The following is a 15,600-nucleotide window of genomic DNA, read 5'->3' on the forward strand; positions in this document are numbered from 1 at the left end:
AAAAAGCAGCATGTATTTTATAATAATAAGCACAGAAATAAACCATGCACACTATCTTTCCTCCTAGAAAATAACAATAATAATTTGCTAATGTGAAATATATAGACCAATGTTTTGTCCTTTGGCAAATGTGGAGGATTTCAGTGTCTTATGACAAAGATTCAGATGAGTTCAGATGAGTTTCTGTCAATCATATTGTTATAAACACATACGCTGGGAAATGGGGCAGGGCTTCTACGAGTGTTTAAAAGCTTGAAGTAAGGCAAAAGTGTGTAAAGACGGAGAAGATTAGTCACTTGGGTTAAAATTCATTGCATCTCTGAAGGTACGTATTCATCTTATTTATGTCAATAATGCAATTCGAATGCAAGTCGAAGCTCAATAGTCTCATAGGAAGGGAAGACCTATATTTAGTTTGTAGATACAAACTAATTGGATTTAACAACACTTTGTATTGTATACTTGTATGAATTTAATTACTTTGTCTTTAGTCTGTGGCATATGCAAAATAAAGTACTAGTGATTTACATCTGTAGATGTTGTTCTGTAAGGATTTACGGCACTGTGTTTCTGTATGTGTTATGTCTGTATTCCCGAAGGAAAAACAGTTGAGCATTGTGCTAACAATAGGTTTGATAAAATGTATAGGCTACTTTGAATGAATGAAATGAAAGTCATTTGGATAAAATCCTCAAATGGCAAATGTAAAAGTTACAACAGAAAAATCAATAACAGAATGGGATTTGTTTAGGTTTAATCGACCATGTGAACAACTACATTCAAAGACTCTTTGCACGCATACCGACAAGAACAGTCATAGAGCTGTAAGATGAACAGACACATTGATCTGTCAGGGTAAACATTGACCTTTCTCTTAAAATAAATATTGTGGATGCAATTTCTGGCAGGGAATGGCACAGGTTGTCAATGGGAACTGGTGGACATGAATGTGATAAAGGTAACTTTTATTAAAGTAATGTAATATCTTTTTATTATTGTTGTAATGTCCTCTTTTAAATAGCAAAGAAATCCAGACAGATTTCAAAATGCCTCCTCCAGCGGTTCCACACGGCATGTGCCTAAAAATCATGGATGACCGCAATATGAAAGGTGGCATGGGCTCTGAAACAAATCCTTTGAAGTTCCTGGATCAGGACAACAACTTTTTACAAGACTACTTAAGACAAGACAGAGATTTGTTGATGAGTTTTTCCCGCCAGACCCTCGTTCCATTGGCGAAGGGCTGCTGAAAGCAGAAGACATGGCCCTAGTGGAGTGTGGATAAGACCAACGGTATGTAATCTATACTTTATTGTTACGTTCGTAGAGATTTTTTTTTTTGTTTTGCTTGCGTGCGCTCTCACTCTTTCTCTCTCTCTCTCTCGCTATCAGTTTCTTAGGTCATCCTTCTCCGCTTGCTGATTGGTCCAGGAAACTGTCAATCATCGTCAAGGGATGTGACGTGGACCTATCCGCTGTCTGAGACGTCCTCACTACCAGTTTAAAAAGACGCTGGAAACAGACTGACGAAAGTCCCGTTTTGGTTTCCGGTTCTTTTGGTGCCATTGTGATTTGTTTTAGTTTTCGTTTGGGACTCGTTTGCTTTGTTAATTTGTTTACGTTAGTTGTGTTTCTCAAGTTGTTTTGTTACTTTGTTTGATTACTTTGGGATGACGTTTTGATTTCGACTTGTGTAGAGCTGGTGCTCTTTTGTTACCCGTTGCTCCAAGGACTGGGGGATAGGGAAGATGTCGTACGACTTCCATTGTACAAACATGTAGACTAACCCTTGTATAGAAACATCAGGTAAGAGGTGAACGCCACCTTTTGTATGTTTTTGTTTTTGTGAGCTAGAGTAGGGAAGAACACGGCGCTCGGCGCTGAAGAAACAATTATTTACTTTCCTTTTTCTTTAGCTAGGTAAGAGGGTTGAATTTAGTTAGAATTGTTTTCTTTTTGTTTCTTTCTTTATTTTGGCGTCATCATAGTCCCCTTTTCCTTAAGGGTAACTTGTTGCTTATTTTCTTTGATTTTCTTTGATTTTCTTTATTACTTATTCTTGTTGTTTTTGTTTATATAATTGTTTACATTGCAGGGAGCTGTTGGCTTCCTTATTGTTCTTATTTTACTTTATGATTCATTCGCTTTTCCTTATATTTTTCTTTTTGTATAATAAATATAATTATTTTCATTGGCAGTTTGGTTTCGCTCATCGTTTCTTGACACACACTATCATTTCCACAGTTTTGCAAAGTTTTATTTAATGTTACTCCTCTTGCCCTTAGATTAGATTGGAGGAGTCGTATCTTTTTATTATTGTTGTAATGTCCTCTTTTAAATAGCAAAGAAATCCAGACAGATTTCAAAATGCCTCCTCCAGCGGTTCCACACGGCATGAGACTAAAAATCATGGATGACCGCAATATGAAAGGTGGCATGGGCTCAAATCCTTTGAAGTTCCTGGATCAGGACAACAACTTTTTACAAGACTACTTAAGACAAGACAGAGATTTGTTGATGAGTTTTTCCCGCCAGACCCTCGTTCCATTGGCGAAGGGCTGCTGAAAGCAGAAGACATGGCCCTAGTGGAGTGTTGATAAGACCAACGGTATGTAATCTATACTTCATCTTTAACGTCTTCTGATAATATTACTCATTTAATTAATAAAGGTGCAATGTTTACAATTCTACAACTTTTATTGAAAGCTAAAAGATGTGACTGTGACAATCAAATGTTTCAAAAGACACTACTAAAAACATTTTTCAATCACATCCCTTCACAAAATGCATCAGTTGATCACAAGTCAAATACTGAAGATATTACTTATTTTCTTTCAGAAAATGTATCCAGATGCTGAATTTATTGTAGATACAGTGTCCAGGTTTGACTATGCCCAAGGGAGTGTAGGTATGTCTGTGAGTAACCACAAAATTGTTGTTTTAGACATTTAAAGTATGGAAAGGCAGTTTTGAAGACGCATGAAATAGTGAGCTAGCTTTGAAAGCATAAGATCCCATAAGATCTGCAAAGCGTCATGAGAGACAGCGTTAAATTACTTCAAGTCTCAAAACAAATAACACTAAAATAATATTGAATTAACAACTTACAGAGCTTTACTTGTAGGCCTACCACCTGATTGATGCAAATACATTACGGCGTTGATAGTGTTGCATTAGAAACACAAAAATCTGAGTCTGAGGACGTGAACGTCACGGTTTGCCATCTCGGTAATTATGCAGCATAAACTCATTGTTTTGGTTCAGGAGGAACTGTAAAAAGCGGCAGCTTTTTGTTTGCACCGCTTTGGCTGTCTGTCTACAACTCTGCAGCATAGCCTCATGAAACGCACTGATGTCGTGTGATGGAAATACGGGCAGGAAGGTCATCCTAACATTGCACGCGGACCAAATGCAATGATTTGACGTGCATTTCTTTGGCCTCGAGACATCCACTGAAGATATGTAAACTTAGACCACTTCAATTATTGATTGCCATCAAGATGAGAAGAGAGCTTCAGCCAGTATAAAAAAATTGCATACCCTAGTTTAAAACTCCATTGTAGAAATCCAGTAATTCAGTCAGCCATGATTATTTTGCCAGTAATAGATCAGAAGGGCTATTGAGATAAAGCGACCTGCTCTGTGTAAATAAAAGCTTATATTTAAGCCAAGTAATCTTATTGTATTTTGTACAGATTTGCATATTATTATTTTTCTGCCGTCTGAGCAAAACACTAGATGGTGCTATAATAAGTGCATTTGAGTTTTACATTCCTTTTACCATTCAAATCCTTGTTAAGCCCCAAGCATCATATCTGATTTTGTTTGCCCGATGGGAAATTTTCCCGCCATTTTGAACTTTCTGGAAAACGTCTCGGGTTACGACTGTAACCCTTGTTCCCTGAGAAAGGGAACGAGTACTGCATCGAATGACACTTTGGCGGGGAACGCCCCTCAGCGTAGCGTCTCTGAAGCATGAATGAAACTAGACCAATCCTGATTGATGTTGCGTCAGGGTGTGACGGCATAAGCGGAAGCTACAAAAGGACGCCGGCACACAACAGTGTTAGCTTCTGTGATGAAGCAAGCGCTCCCAGGCAGGGGAAGGCATGGCGATGGGACGCAGTTCTTGTTCCCTTTCTCAGGGAACAAGGGTTACAGTCTTAACCCAAGACGTTCCCTTTCGAGGGAACTCGAACTGCGTCGAATGACACTTTGGTGGAACGAGTACCCACTATGCCACAACGCGCCCTGCCTGTCCTAGTGTGAAGCTGCTCACAGGCACACTTAGGACGAGAGCACAAGAGTTGTGGTAATAGGCCCAGCTGAGAATGACATTGGCCTTGCTTTATCTGTATCTTCAGCAAGATCTCTGCCTCCATTCAAAAGCAGAGGTCGAAAAGGACACAATAAAAAACATGTTCCGCCACATAAAGCCACTTGTTTAAGAGAAGTGTCTGAACTAATGAAAGTTATGAACATTTAAAATGTATTATTGTGTTTCAAACCTTTCTCTATACATTCTAAGCAGTTGCTAGAAACATAGCTCCTTCCTGCAACAGCGGTCTTGTGAAACTAGATGCTAGAGGCGCCTTGGGGGAAACAAAGGCCAGCTGCATGAAAATACTATATAAGAGGAAGAGAAGAAAAACTGCTCGCTCTTCCTTGCAACCACCAACCTGACACACCAGCAGTTGTCAGGCGCAAGAAGCTTCAAGCCTAGCTAGTATCTATCTTTTAGTTAATATTCATCTATGATCTGTAACAAGTATTCCTTTTGCATTTGATTATTTTAATACATTTTGTAACATTTACTATAATCATCTGACCGGACCTTGGATCATTGAGTGGGAGTCACATTCTTCTAACCGGGCCAGAAGGACCCTTCCTGAAGATAAAGACATCAGAGGGTGAGCATTCTTTTGAGATAAGAATAATCACTAGGGTATTTGATTGATCAAACAGCCTAGCCAAAGAGGCAGCATGTAACATGTGTAGTATATGTATAAGGGTATATGTATGACAAATTGTTATAGTGCAAACAAGGTTGAAGAGTACCACAAAAGGTAGACTTATAATATAAAGGGGAAATCTATTATTTAATAATAGAATACGAATTTATATAGACTGATCGCCTAACTCTTGAGGACACGACTAAAGGATAGGCTCTTTAGTTACCGCGGGATTATATTAATATCAAGGACGGGATATTGTATAATTTGGAACGGTATTAATCGTGAGAATCCATCACAGAGTGCCAGGCGTAGACGGGATATCCAGACTGTAAAACCTAATAAAGGTGTGGGGGGTGGCCCATCCTGCTGCATCGCAGACCTCCTGGATTGGGGCCCCCGAGAGGAGGGCTCTAGAGGACGCCATGCCTCTGGTTGAATGAGCCCTCACGGCCAAAGGTGAAGACAGATTGCGCACCAGGTAGGCCAAGGAAATAGCATGGACAATCGAGTTGCTGGTGGTCTGTTTGGAGGCGGGAAGACCCTTCTTGGGCGACCCAAAACACACCAGCAACTGGTCTGACTTCCGGTATGAAGAGGACCTCTGAATATAAATTTTTAGAGCTCTGACAGGGCAGAGGAGATGAAGTCTCTCCTCATCCGCCGTCACGTGAGGTGGAGGATAAAAAAAGCCTGCAGAACCGTAGGCCGTGCCGCATTGGATGGCACCTTAGGCAAATAGCCCGGACTGGGATGTAGGATGGCTTTAATGTCGCCTGGAGCAAACTCCAGGCACCCGTTAGATATAGAGAGCGCCTGGAGATCTCCTACCCTCCTCAGAGAAGTAATGGCCAACAGAAAAACCACCTTCAGGGAAAGGTTCTTGGCCTCAGCCGACTCCAGTGGTTCGAAGGGGGCCTCGGCCAGCCCTTCGAGAACCACTGCCAGGTCCCATGTGGGAACCCTGGTACGAGCTGCAGGTCTCATCCTCCAAGCCCCACGGAGGAAACGTATGACCAACTGCTGTCTCCCAAGAGGTCCATCACCCAGAGGTGCGTGGAAAGCCGCAATGGCAGCCACGTACACCTTGAGTGTGGACGGTGTAAGACCAGCTGAAAAGCGATCTTGGAGGAACTCTAGAACTGAAGCCACTGGGCAGTTAACTGGATCCACCTCACGCTCTCTACACCAATTGGTAAATACATTCAACTTTAAGCCATACAATTTCCTTGTGGAGGGAGCTCTAGAGCTGAGTATGGTCTCCACTACTCCAGCTGATAGGTCGGCCTATAGGTACTGTGCCCCCTCAGGGGCCAGACCCACAGTTTCCATAACGTTGGCCAAGGGTGAAATATTGAGCCCTCTGCCTGTGTCAGCAGGTCCCTCCTGAGGGGAATCTCCCACGGAGGGCCGTCCAGGAGCGATACAATGTTTGAGAACCATACTCGGGCCGGCCACAATGGAGCTACCAGCAGTAGACTGATCCCGTCGCGACGGACCCTCTCTAGAACTCCCGGGAGCAGAGCGTTCGGGGTAAATGCATACAGACGCAGCCTCGGCCACGTCTGCACCATGGCATCCAACCCCAGCAGGGCTGGATGAGTGAGGGAAAACCACAGTGGGCAGTGGGTCGTCTCTCGAGACGCGAATAGGTCCACTTTCAGTAGGCCGAACCTCTGAGATATTGACTCCACCACTCGGGGTGGACCACAGGAGGATCTGATTTGCCAGTCTGCATAGAGGGTCGAGACCTCAGACCCCCCTGATGGTTTATATATTATATACACCGACATAATGTCTGACCTCACAAGGACATGCTGACCTTTGAGGTCCGGCAGGAAACTCCTCAGAGCTCAGAACACCGCCAACATCTCCAGGCAGTTTATGTGCCAGGAGGAATGATGGTCCTGCCACAGGCCTGTCGAAAAGCGGCCGTCCATGACCGCACCCCAGCCGGTGAGGGAGGCGTCTGTCGAAGCGGTTTTCCGGCGACATGACGCTCCCAACACTGGACCTTTGGACAGAAACCAAGCTTTTTTCCACATAGATAGGGAACGAAGGCATCTGAGCGTAACCCTGATCATGCGGAACGGGTTCCCCCTCGGGGAGAACCCCTTGGTTTTCAACCACCACTGGAGGGCCCTCATGTGGAGCAGGCCAAATGGAATAATGTTGGACGCTGCCGCCATGAGCCCTAACACCCTTTGAAAATGTTTTACAGTAATGTCTTCGCCTAGCTTTATCCTGGACACTGTAGCCAGAATGGACTCGATTACTGCAGGAGACAATCGTGCACGCATCATGACCGAGTCCCATACCACTCCCAGGAACGTGGTTCTCTGGGCTGGTGTCAACACGCGCTTTTATGTGTTGAGTCTCAACCCCAGGCTTTGAATGTGGGCGAGGACGACATCTCGATGCCGAACCGCCAGCTCTTGTGACTGGGCCAGAATCGGCCAGTCGTCGATATAATTGACGATAAAAACGATTCTCGCTGACAGTGCAGCGCGCGTTCGCTGGAAACCGAAGCGCACTTGGCGGCGGGAAGTCGCCATCGATTTCCTGCGGGCTCCGTGGAGGAGGCAACCTCGATCGCTCCACCATGGGTGGGGCTGCCCGCAGAGGACCTAGGCTGGCTAGGACCTCTTAGACAAAGCCTTTTTAGCCTGCAGGACGGCCCTCAGGTCACCCTGCTGCTGCTGAGGCTTAGTCTGAGAGCATCGTCTATGCCCCCAGGCTCCTTGAGGAGGGGCCCTAGACACAACGATCTTCTTCTGCGCCTGTCTGTAGGCGGAGGAGCTGGTGGCTGGCTGCGGCTGCCCAGTGGGGGCAGGCTTCTTGGATTTGGAGCGGCGAGGGAGGTACTGCTTGAAGGCTGCAGATTGCTTTTTCACCTCCTGAAAAGCTTTTCGCAATTCTCGCAAGCAGTCCCTTCGAGAGCTGCCCGTGCGTGCTGCACTCCCAAACAATGCACACACATACGATGTGTGTCCCCACACGTGATGTAACGAGGGAAGGGATGCACACACCGAGTGAAGCTTGCGCACGCCATGATATAATATAATATATATATATACACTCACCTAAATGATTATTAGGAACACCATACTAATACTGTGTTTGACCCCCTTTCGCCTTCAGAACTGCCTTAATTCTACATGGCATTGATTCAACAAGGTGCTGAAAGCATTCTGTAGAAATGTTGGCCCATATTGATAGGATAGCATCTTGCAGTTGATGGAGATTTGTGGGATGCACATCCAGGGCACGAAGCTCCCGTTCCACCACATCCCAAAGATGCTCTATTGGGTTGAGATCTTGTGACTGTGTGGGCCATTTTAGTACAGTGAACTCATTGTCATGTTCAAGAAACCAATTTGAAATGATTCGAGCTTTGTGACATGGTGCATTATCCTGCTGGAAGTAGCCATCAGTACATGGTGGCCATAAAGGGATGGACATGATCAGAAACAATCCTCAGGTAGGCCGTGGCATTTAAACAATGCCCAATTGGCACTAAGGGGCCTAAAGTCTGCCAAGAAAACATCCCCCACACCATTACACCATCACTACCAGCCTGCACAGTGGTAACAAGGCATGATGTTTGGTGAATGGATGCATGTTTGGTGAATGGATGCATGATCTTTCCTTTGATTTGTATCTCTTCATGGATTTGTGTGGAGTAACATTTTAAAGTGTTCAGTTATAGTTAGGCTCATAGCATAATTGCCTAAGTCATATTTCAACGTTTTTGGAAAACACAAAAAAACACAATATTTAGAAATCACATCGTGATTTTTTATTGATATTATAACAGTACATTCAACCAGATGTGTGAACAAGTATGTAAAAAGAAAAAGATCCATCACCAATTGCCTAACAAATAAAAGTGACTTAGGCAGAACATGCCATGACTTAGGCATTTTTTCTCTTACATATAAATGCAAACATAACATAACAAAAGTTGTTTTTCTCTCCTAAATATAACCAAGATGTGTAACTTGCCAACCTTAAGCAAGTTGTTTCTTAATGTCTAACCGTAACTACTGTTTTCCTTTTCCACCCTTAATCGAAGTTCCACTCAGGTGCTGTGCAAACATAACATAACCATAGTTTTTTTTATTCTCCTAAATATAACCAAGATGTGTAACTTAACCCTAACCAAGTTGTTTCTTAATGTCTAACCTTAACCACTTTTCCTTTCCCACCAAGTTCTACTCAGGTGCTGTGCACACTCATTTTCACACTGTCTATTGATGAGGGAGGTTGTCATAGTACTGGTGGGCCACTCTTGGTAGTACTGGTTTCATTGCCTGCAAGTCATTGAATTTCCTGAGAGTAATTGGCAATTGGGCAGGAAAGAGTGGGACCCAGTGGAATGGATCTTTGGGGATGTTGATTCGCTGAAGCAGGTCCTCCCATTCAGACTCAAATTCCAACTTGTCCCAGATTTGACCATCAGCCAAGTACTGGAGAGCCCGGAGGCCATGGACTGTGGGGTCAACAACCTTTTTACCTGGTCGAATATTGGTGGCATAGGCCCCAGATAACTTCATGAAGTCATTGTGGTATAGTTGAGTCACTTTGTATGGGGATGGATGCATACGTGCAGTCTCAAAGATGACAATGTAATCACGTGGAGTGTGAATTTCTTTGACGATGCGCCGCTCAATGAGGCTATGCATGGAGTCACACTCCATTTGTGTGTGCCCAGCAACCAGAAACTTCTGCTCTATGGTGACACCATGCTTCATGGCCAGATGAAGGTAGGTGTTGCTTATAGCACCACACCGATTTTGATACCCACAGCCATCACTCCAGACAATGACTTTCTCAATGTTTCCGTTGGCCTCTAGGATTGATTCGAAGTGTTTGGACTGCAGATGGGCAAAAACCTCACTGCTAAGGGAGCCTTCATGCTCTTCCCAAGCGTAATAATATCCATCTTTGTTGTTCATGTTGAAGCAAGTAAAGTTTTGCATCTGTAATTTAGTTTTGTAATACATGGAACTCGCTTTCGTCTGGGGGCACAAAAGAACGTATTGAGGGTCCATTGTCCACACTGAAAGTTTGTCACTGGACTCCTTTTTATCCTTAGCTTTTTCAGCTTGAGCCTGAGCCTTTATTTTCAAGTGAGTAGTAAGAGTATCCTGATCTGTATTTCCTACCTTGGCGCTGACACATACATCACACTGGTCTTTTTTTGGTATGAACACGGAGTAATTCTGCTCACTGAACACTTTTCGAAAATATGTCTCAGTATTTAGTAATCTTTGTAAATGTTATTTAATAGAAATAAAGCTGTTCATTGTTTGTTCATGTTTGTTCACAGTGCATTAACCAATATTAACAAGATTTTAATAAAGTATTACTAAATGTGGAAATTAACATTAACAAAGATGCACAAATGCTGTATAAGTGCAGTTCATTATTAGTTAATGTTAATTAATGTAGTTAACTAATGAACCTTATTGTAAAGTGTTACCCAAAAAATCTAAATCTTATCAAATACTTCTTATGTCTAGTTAAAATGTCTAATTTCTAAATGTCTAATTTCTAAAACAAATCTATTTGCCCTTAAGATAAAAAGTAAATGCTTGAAAAACTACTTCACTTGCCTAAAATTACCTAAATGTCTTTTTATGGTGATGTTCTGACCAGAAATTAGGTAATATTTAGCTAGTGTTTGCTAGCTACTTATCTTGTAGCAAAAATTTGTTTTTAAGTTTAAATACACAGTTTATAATCCCTTTGATTGACTGAAATTACATTTAGTGTCTAGAAAATTTAAGAAATATGAACTCTTACCAGATGAAAACGAATCAAACAGAAGAGCTAATACATCACTTCTGGACATCTGTCTTTCCACGTTTTTTTTTTGCCATTTTTGGATCCTAAAAAGGTTGTGATTGGCTAAGGACATTGGCAGAAAGGCAGGATGATGCAGCAGTGGAAGGACAGTAAAAATAGGCAGATATCACAATTTGGCAAAAAAAAATGACTTAGGCAATTATGCTATGAGGCTAACTTGCATCATATTAATTAAACCATGTCTGTGACGTTGTAGCATTTATATTGCACCATCAAATGGTTCTTTCCTTGACAGGGTGTGCAGATCGTAAGCGGACCTGGATGGTGGATTCATATCTGAGGTCCTGATGGACTTCACTGGTGGGGTGCACATTCAGTTTGCACTGAATGAAGCTCCTTCTTTTCTGTGGAACATTATGGATCGTGCAGTCAAGTCAAAAACCCTTATGGGCTGTGCTACTTACCATGGGGTAAGACCTCACCTGCAGTAATCCTGGATCTATTTTTCTTTGACAAATATTGTTGGCATAAACCTTTATTAAAGAAATACACTGCCCAGACAAAAAGTCGCTGTTTGGATTTAAATAGACAAATGCTTAAGGGTCTGTTATTGGATCATAATTGTAGTGATTATTATGTTTTCCAGCATGTTATATGTTTGGCAACAGTTCTTCTAACCCTAATTCTTCTCACCCTTAACAATATCTTTTTCAGAAAAGGATGCACCTCTTGATGGAAATAACATCACAACATTTATTTCCATCAAGAGGTGTTTTGATTTTTGGTCAAGATCTTGTATTGACAATGCAAGAGTCCAGCACTCTGTAAAGTCTCCTCCAGCACATCCCAAAGACTTTCAATGAATTTAAGGTCTGGACTCAGAGGAGCCAATTCATGTGTGAAAATGATTCTTCATGCTCCTCACAAACATTCTTTCACAATTTGAGCCTGATGAATCTTGACATTGTCACCCTGGAATAATGCCATAATGCGTCTTCCTACATGGTTGTTTAAGAAACCGCACACTCCATCAATAAGGGTTAGAAGAACTGTTGCCAAACATGTAACATGCTAGAAACATAATCACTGCAATACTGACCCAATCATAGACTGCTAAGCATTTGCCTATTTAAAGCGTATTTTGTTTGGCTGGGCAGTGTATATATGCACTTACTTTGCTACTTAGAAATGTTTCAAGGACTGGAAAAAAAAGCATGGTTTACAAAAGAAACATGCATATAAACTTGTCATCATTTACTCACCCTTATGTTGTTCCAAACTCATAAGATTTGCGTTCATCTTCAGAACACATTTTAAGATATTTTTTAGTGTAAGATAGTGTTTACACTTCAAAATGTACAAAAAGACAAAACAAAAGGCAAAATGGACGGTTTAATTCACATGTTCCAAATACTCAACTTTATGGAAGTGCTTCCATGGACTGAAACTCATAAAACGATTCATAATTATATGTGTGATCTGCTGTGTACTGATGTTTAATGTTAACAGTACAAACGTTATTGATGTGTGTAATCTTCTTTTTTATTTATTTTAGGAATCACATGAAGCGGTGTCATCCAATGGCATAGTTGGGGGTCATGCTTACACTGTGACAGGGGTTTCCAAGGTAAGACCACGGAAAATAATTCTCATTGCTACAAAGCAACCAAATACCAGTGATGGACATTCGTTTCAGACGTCTCTACGCTTTGTTAGGTTTATTCCTAAACCCATACCATCTTTCTGATTATGCGTCCATGAAACTTTTTCTGTATGTAAATGCCCCCTCTAAATTATTTATGTATAAGCTATTAGCTGCTCTCTTAAATGTTTTAGTCTGACAGCATCATTCTTTGATTTCAGGTGATGAATAAAGGAAACCAGGTTCATCTGGTGAGAGTGTTAAACCCATGGGGAGAGAAAGAGTGGAATGGAGACTGGAGTGACGGGTAAATGTTGCTTATTTGCTTTTATGTACTGATTAACAGCTTGGATCCTCAAACTGTCGGTAAAACGCCTCTATCAAAAATGAAGTGCCAGACACAGTTTGGACCGTCTTTGCTAGTTTGCAGTGCAAGGGTAAATAAAGAACTGGTTCCTTTTCAAGAACTAATTTTCTCGAGAATATTGAAGCCATTATTTTAAAACGTAGTGCAGCTGCACAGCGAGCACAGAGCAGAGCATCTAGCTCGCTCATTGGCTGTGCTGCGCCAACTGCACGAACCTATGGCGAGGTGGCAGAGACGCGAGAAGCAATCTGGTCGCTTTACGCCCAGGGCACATCAGAGCCTGCCAGAATGGCCGTGGCTTATGCCTATATAAGCAGACCATTTCGCCATAGAATCAAATTTAATTTCCTTCAGTGAACACCTTCTTTGCTGACCTTCAAGCCTCTGCAGCAGAACGAGCGACTAGATCAGCGGACGTGGCACCTTCAACTCAGCGCTGCCTTCCCCTGAATCGCCGTTAACCTGTGGCTATCCGGAGAAAGAAGCCTACATCCTTCAACCTGGAAAAGCAACCTGGCCATTCGTTTTCTCAAGGGGCCAGGAGGCTCAACCTGCCTCGGCCACCCTCTGTCCTCGCCTGAGACCTATCTATGGTCCTCAAGGCCCTTAAGGGGCCCCGTTTGAGCCGTTCCAGACAGCTGACCTTAAACCGCTTTCACTCAAAACTGCACTCCTGCTAGCGCTGGCATCGGTTAAAAGAGTAAACGACATGCAAGCGCTTTCCATAAGCGCTGCATGCCTTGAGTTTGGGCCTGGCAACTCCAGAGTCGTGCTCAGACCGAGGCACGGCTATGTTCCCAAGGTGCTCTCAACCCCGTTCAGAGCCCACGTAATATCACTTTCAGCTCTTTCCCCGTCGGAAGATGATAATGACTTGAATCTGGTCTGCCCTGTTAAAGCTCTCAGAATATTTATGGCGTGCTCCGCCACATTCAGACAGTTGGAACAGCTCTTTGTATGTTTTGGTGGCCGCACTAAAGGTCTGCCGGTCACATAACAGAGACTATCTAGATGGATAGTAGATGCTATCTCTCTAGCCTACACCTCCATGGGCTTTCAATGCCCCATAAGTGTTAGAGCTCATTCTACTACAGGCACGGCCTTCTCATGGGCTTGGTCCAGTGGCGTACCAATCGAAGACATCTGTGCGGCAGCATGCTGGTCCTCACCATCCACATTTGTGAGATTTTACAAACTAGAGGTCCCTGCTCTGCAGGCATGGGTACTTTCTATCTAGAGGTCTCAGCCCGAGGGCTCAGAGCCTCTGAGACATTGTACCTTAATAAGGGTCCCGACTTTGTCCGGCCCATGGGGGAATTTTGACTTTCAAACTCTACTGTTGACCTTGGGCCACTTAGCCCCAGGTGATGGTTAAGGGGGTAAGTCGCCAGCCAATATAACAGTGTTTTAAAATGGGTTCTCGAAAAGGAACGTACTTGGTTACTAGGGGTGTAACGATACACAAAACTGCTGGTGCCAGGAGAGTACCTGATTGTACCGTGCACAGAGAATCCTAGTGAAACCGCATCCTTCGTCTTGTCTATTTTCTCAAAGAATGAGACACACTTTGAGTAAGTTATGAAGCAGTAGAAAAAAAACTTAAAAAAATCCTGAATAAATTACAGCTCTGTGTTCTAAAGTTCTTCTCTTTCCAACAGACATATTCAGGAGACTTCAGAGTAGAATGGAGACATGTCTTGACGAGGGTGATGTAAACCCTTTGTTGTTTGCTATCTTTGTGCTTATTTTCCTTTCAATTGTTAATTCAAGAAAAAAAAGTTGCATTAAAAAAAAAACAATTTAAATTAACTATTCTATTCCAACTAAGAAATTGTTTTACCTTTATTTGTTGACAAACTGTTTTTCAATTGTAAAGTACATGTGTCATCTGTTGGGTGGGTGATGTACAACAGTAGTTTTATTTTTATTTGTCTGTATTAATGATTGATCAGTTAGCATACATTATTATATGCCATCAGGGGAAAGAAGAAAGACTTGTTTAATTTATTACAAATGATTGTAATCATGTCAAAATAATACTTGAATGCAAAAAATGTAAAAACAGATGAATGAAAGTGTGGATTGATAGCTGTAACATGTCAGTGCATGTTTGGACTTTCAGTTTATGTTTTGTTTGGTTCCTGTTTTCCTTTGTTATTTTCCCTCCACTCCTTTGCTTCTATGATTACTATCATTATTAGTTAATTTGTCCCAGCTGTGTATGATTAATTATATCATTTGAATTTTTGAATCAGCAGAATCTCCGGTCACTTGCTCAGTCTACACTGGCTGCAAAAGCCCCGGATCCAGCTAGGTTTGCCCTGGTGAATGCTAGATCGCTAGCAAACAAAACTTTAATTTTGAAGGACTTTCAGTCGCGCGATTTGGATTTTCTCTGTGTAACGGAAATGTGGATTCCGGTGGGTGAGTCAGGTGTTTTTTGCGAACTTTTACCGTTTGACTGTTTGTACTTTGAATCCCCGAGGACATTAGGTCGTGGAGGAGGACTGGCAACAGTTTATAAAACAAACTTTAAATGTAATCATCTTGCACTCGCTGTATCCTAAGCACTTTTGAGGTGAATTTGTTTGAACTGAGCAGTGTAACTCCAGTGCTGTGTGCACTCGTATATAGGCCACCCAAATACAACAAGGATTTCATCACTGACTTTTCTCATTTTTTGGCAGAGCTTGTGCCAATGTATGCTGCCTCCTTATTGTAGGGGACTTTAACATCCACGTGTGCTGTCCTGAAAAACCAATGGCAAGAGCCTTTTTAGATGTCATTGAGTGTTTTGATCTTGTACAGTGTGTATCTGGCCCCACGCA

General features: G+C 42.4%; 1 long non-coding RNA gene across 1 annotated transcript; it reads left to right on the top strand.

Moving 5' to 3' along the window:
* Positions 1-11,093: 11,093 nt before the first annotated feature.
* Positions 11,094-12,706, top strand: LOC143746325 (uncharacterized). Its single transcript, XR_013206491.1, has 3 exons — positions 11,094-11,233; positions 12,319-12,390; positions 12,627-12,706. It is a non-coding gene; the product is annotated as an uncharacterized LOC143746325 (long non-coding RNA).
* The last annotated feature ends 2,894 nt before the right edge of the window (positions 12,707-15,600 follow it).

This window comes from Siphateles boraxobius, unplaced genomic scaffold (genome assembly GCF_051911475.1).
Source record: "Siphateles boraxobius isolate OS27281-9 unplaced genomic scaffold, OSU_SipBor_1 22, whole genome shotgun sequence".
Taxonomy (NCBI): domain Eukaryota; kingdom Metazoa; phylum Chordata; class Actinopteri; order Cypriniformes; family Leuciscidae; genus Siphateles; species Siphateles boraxobius.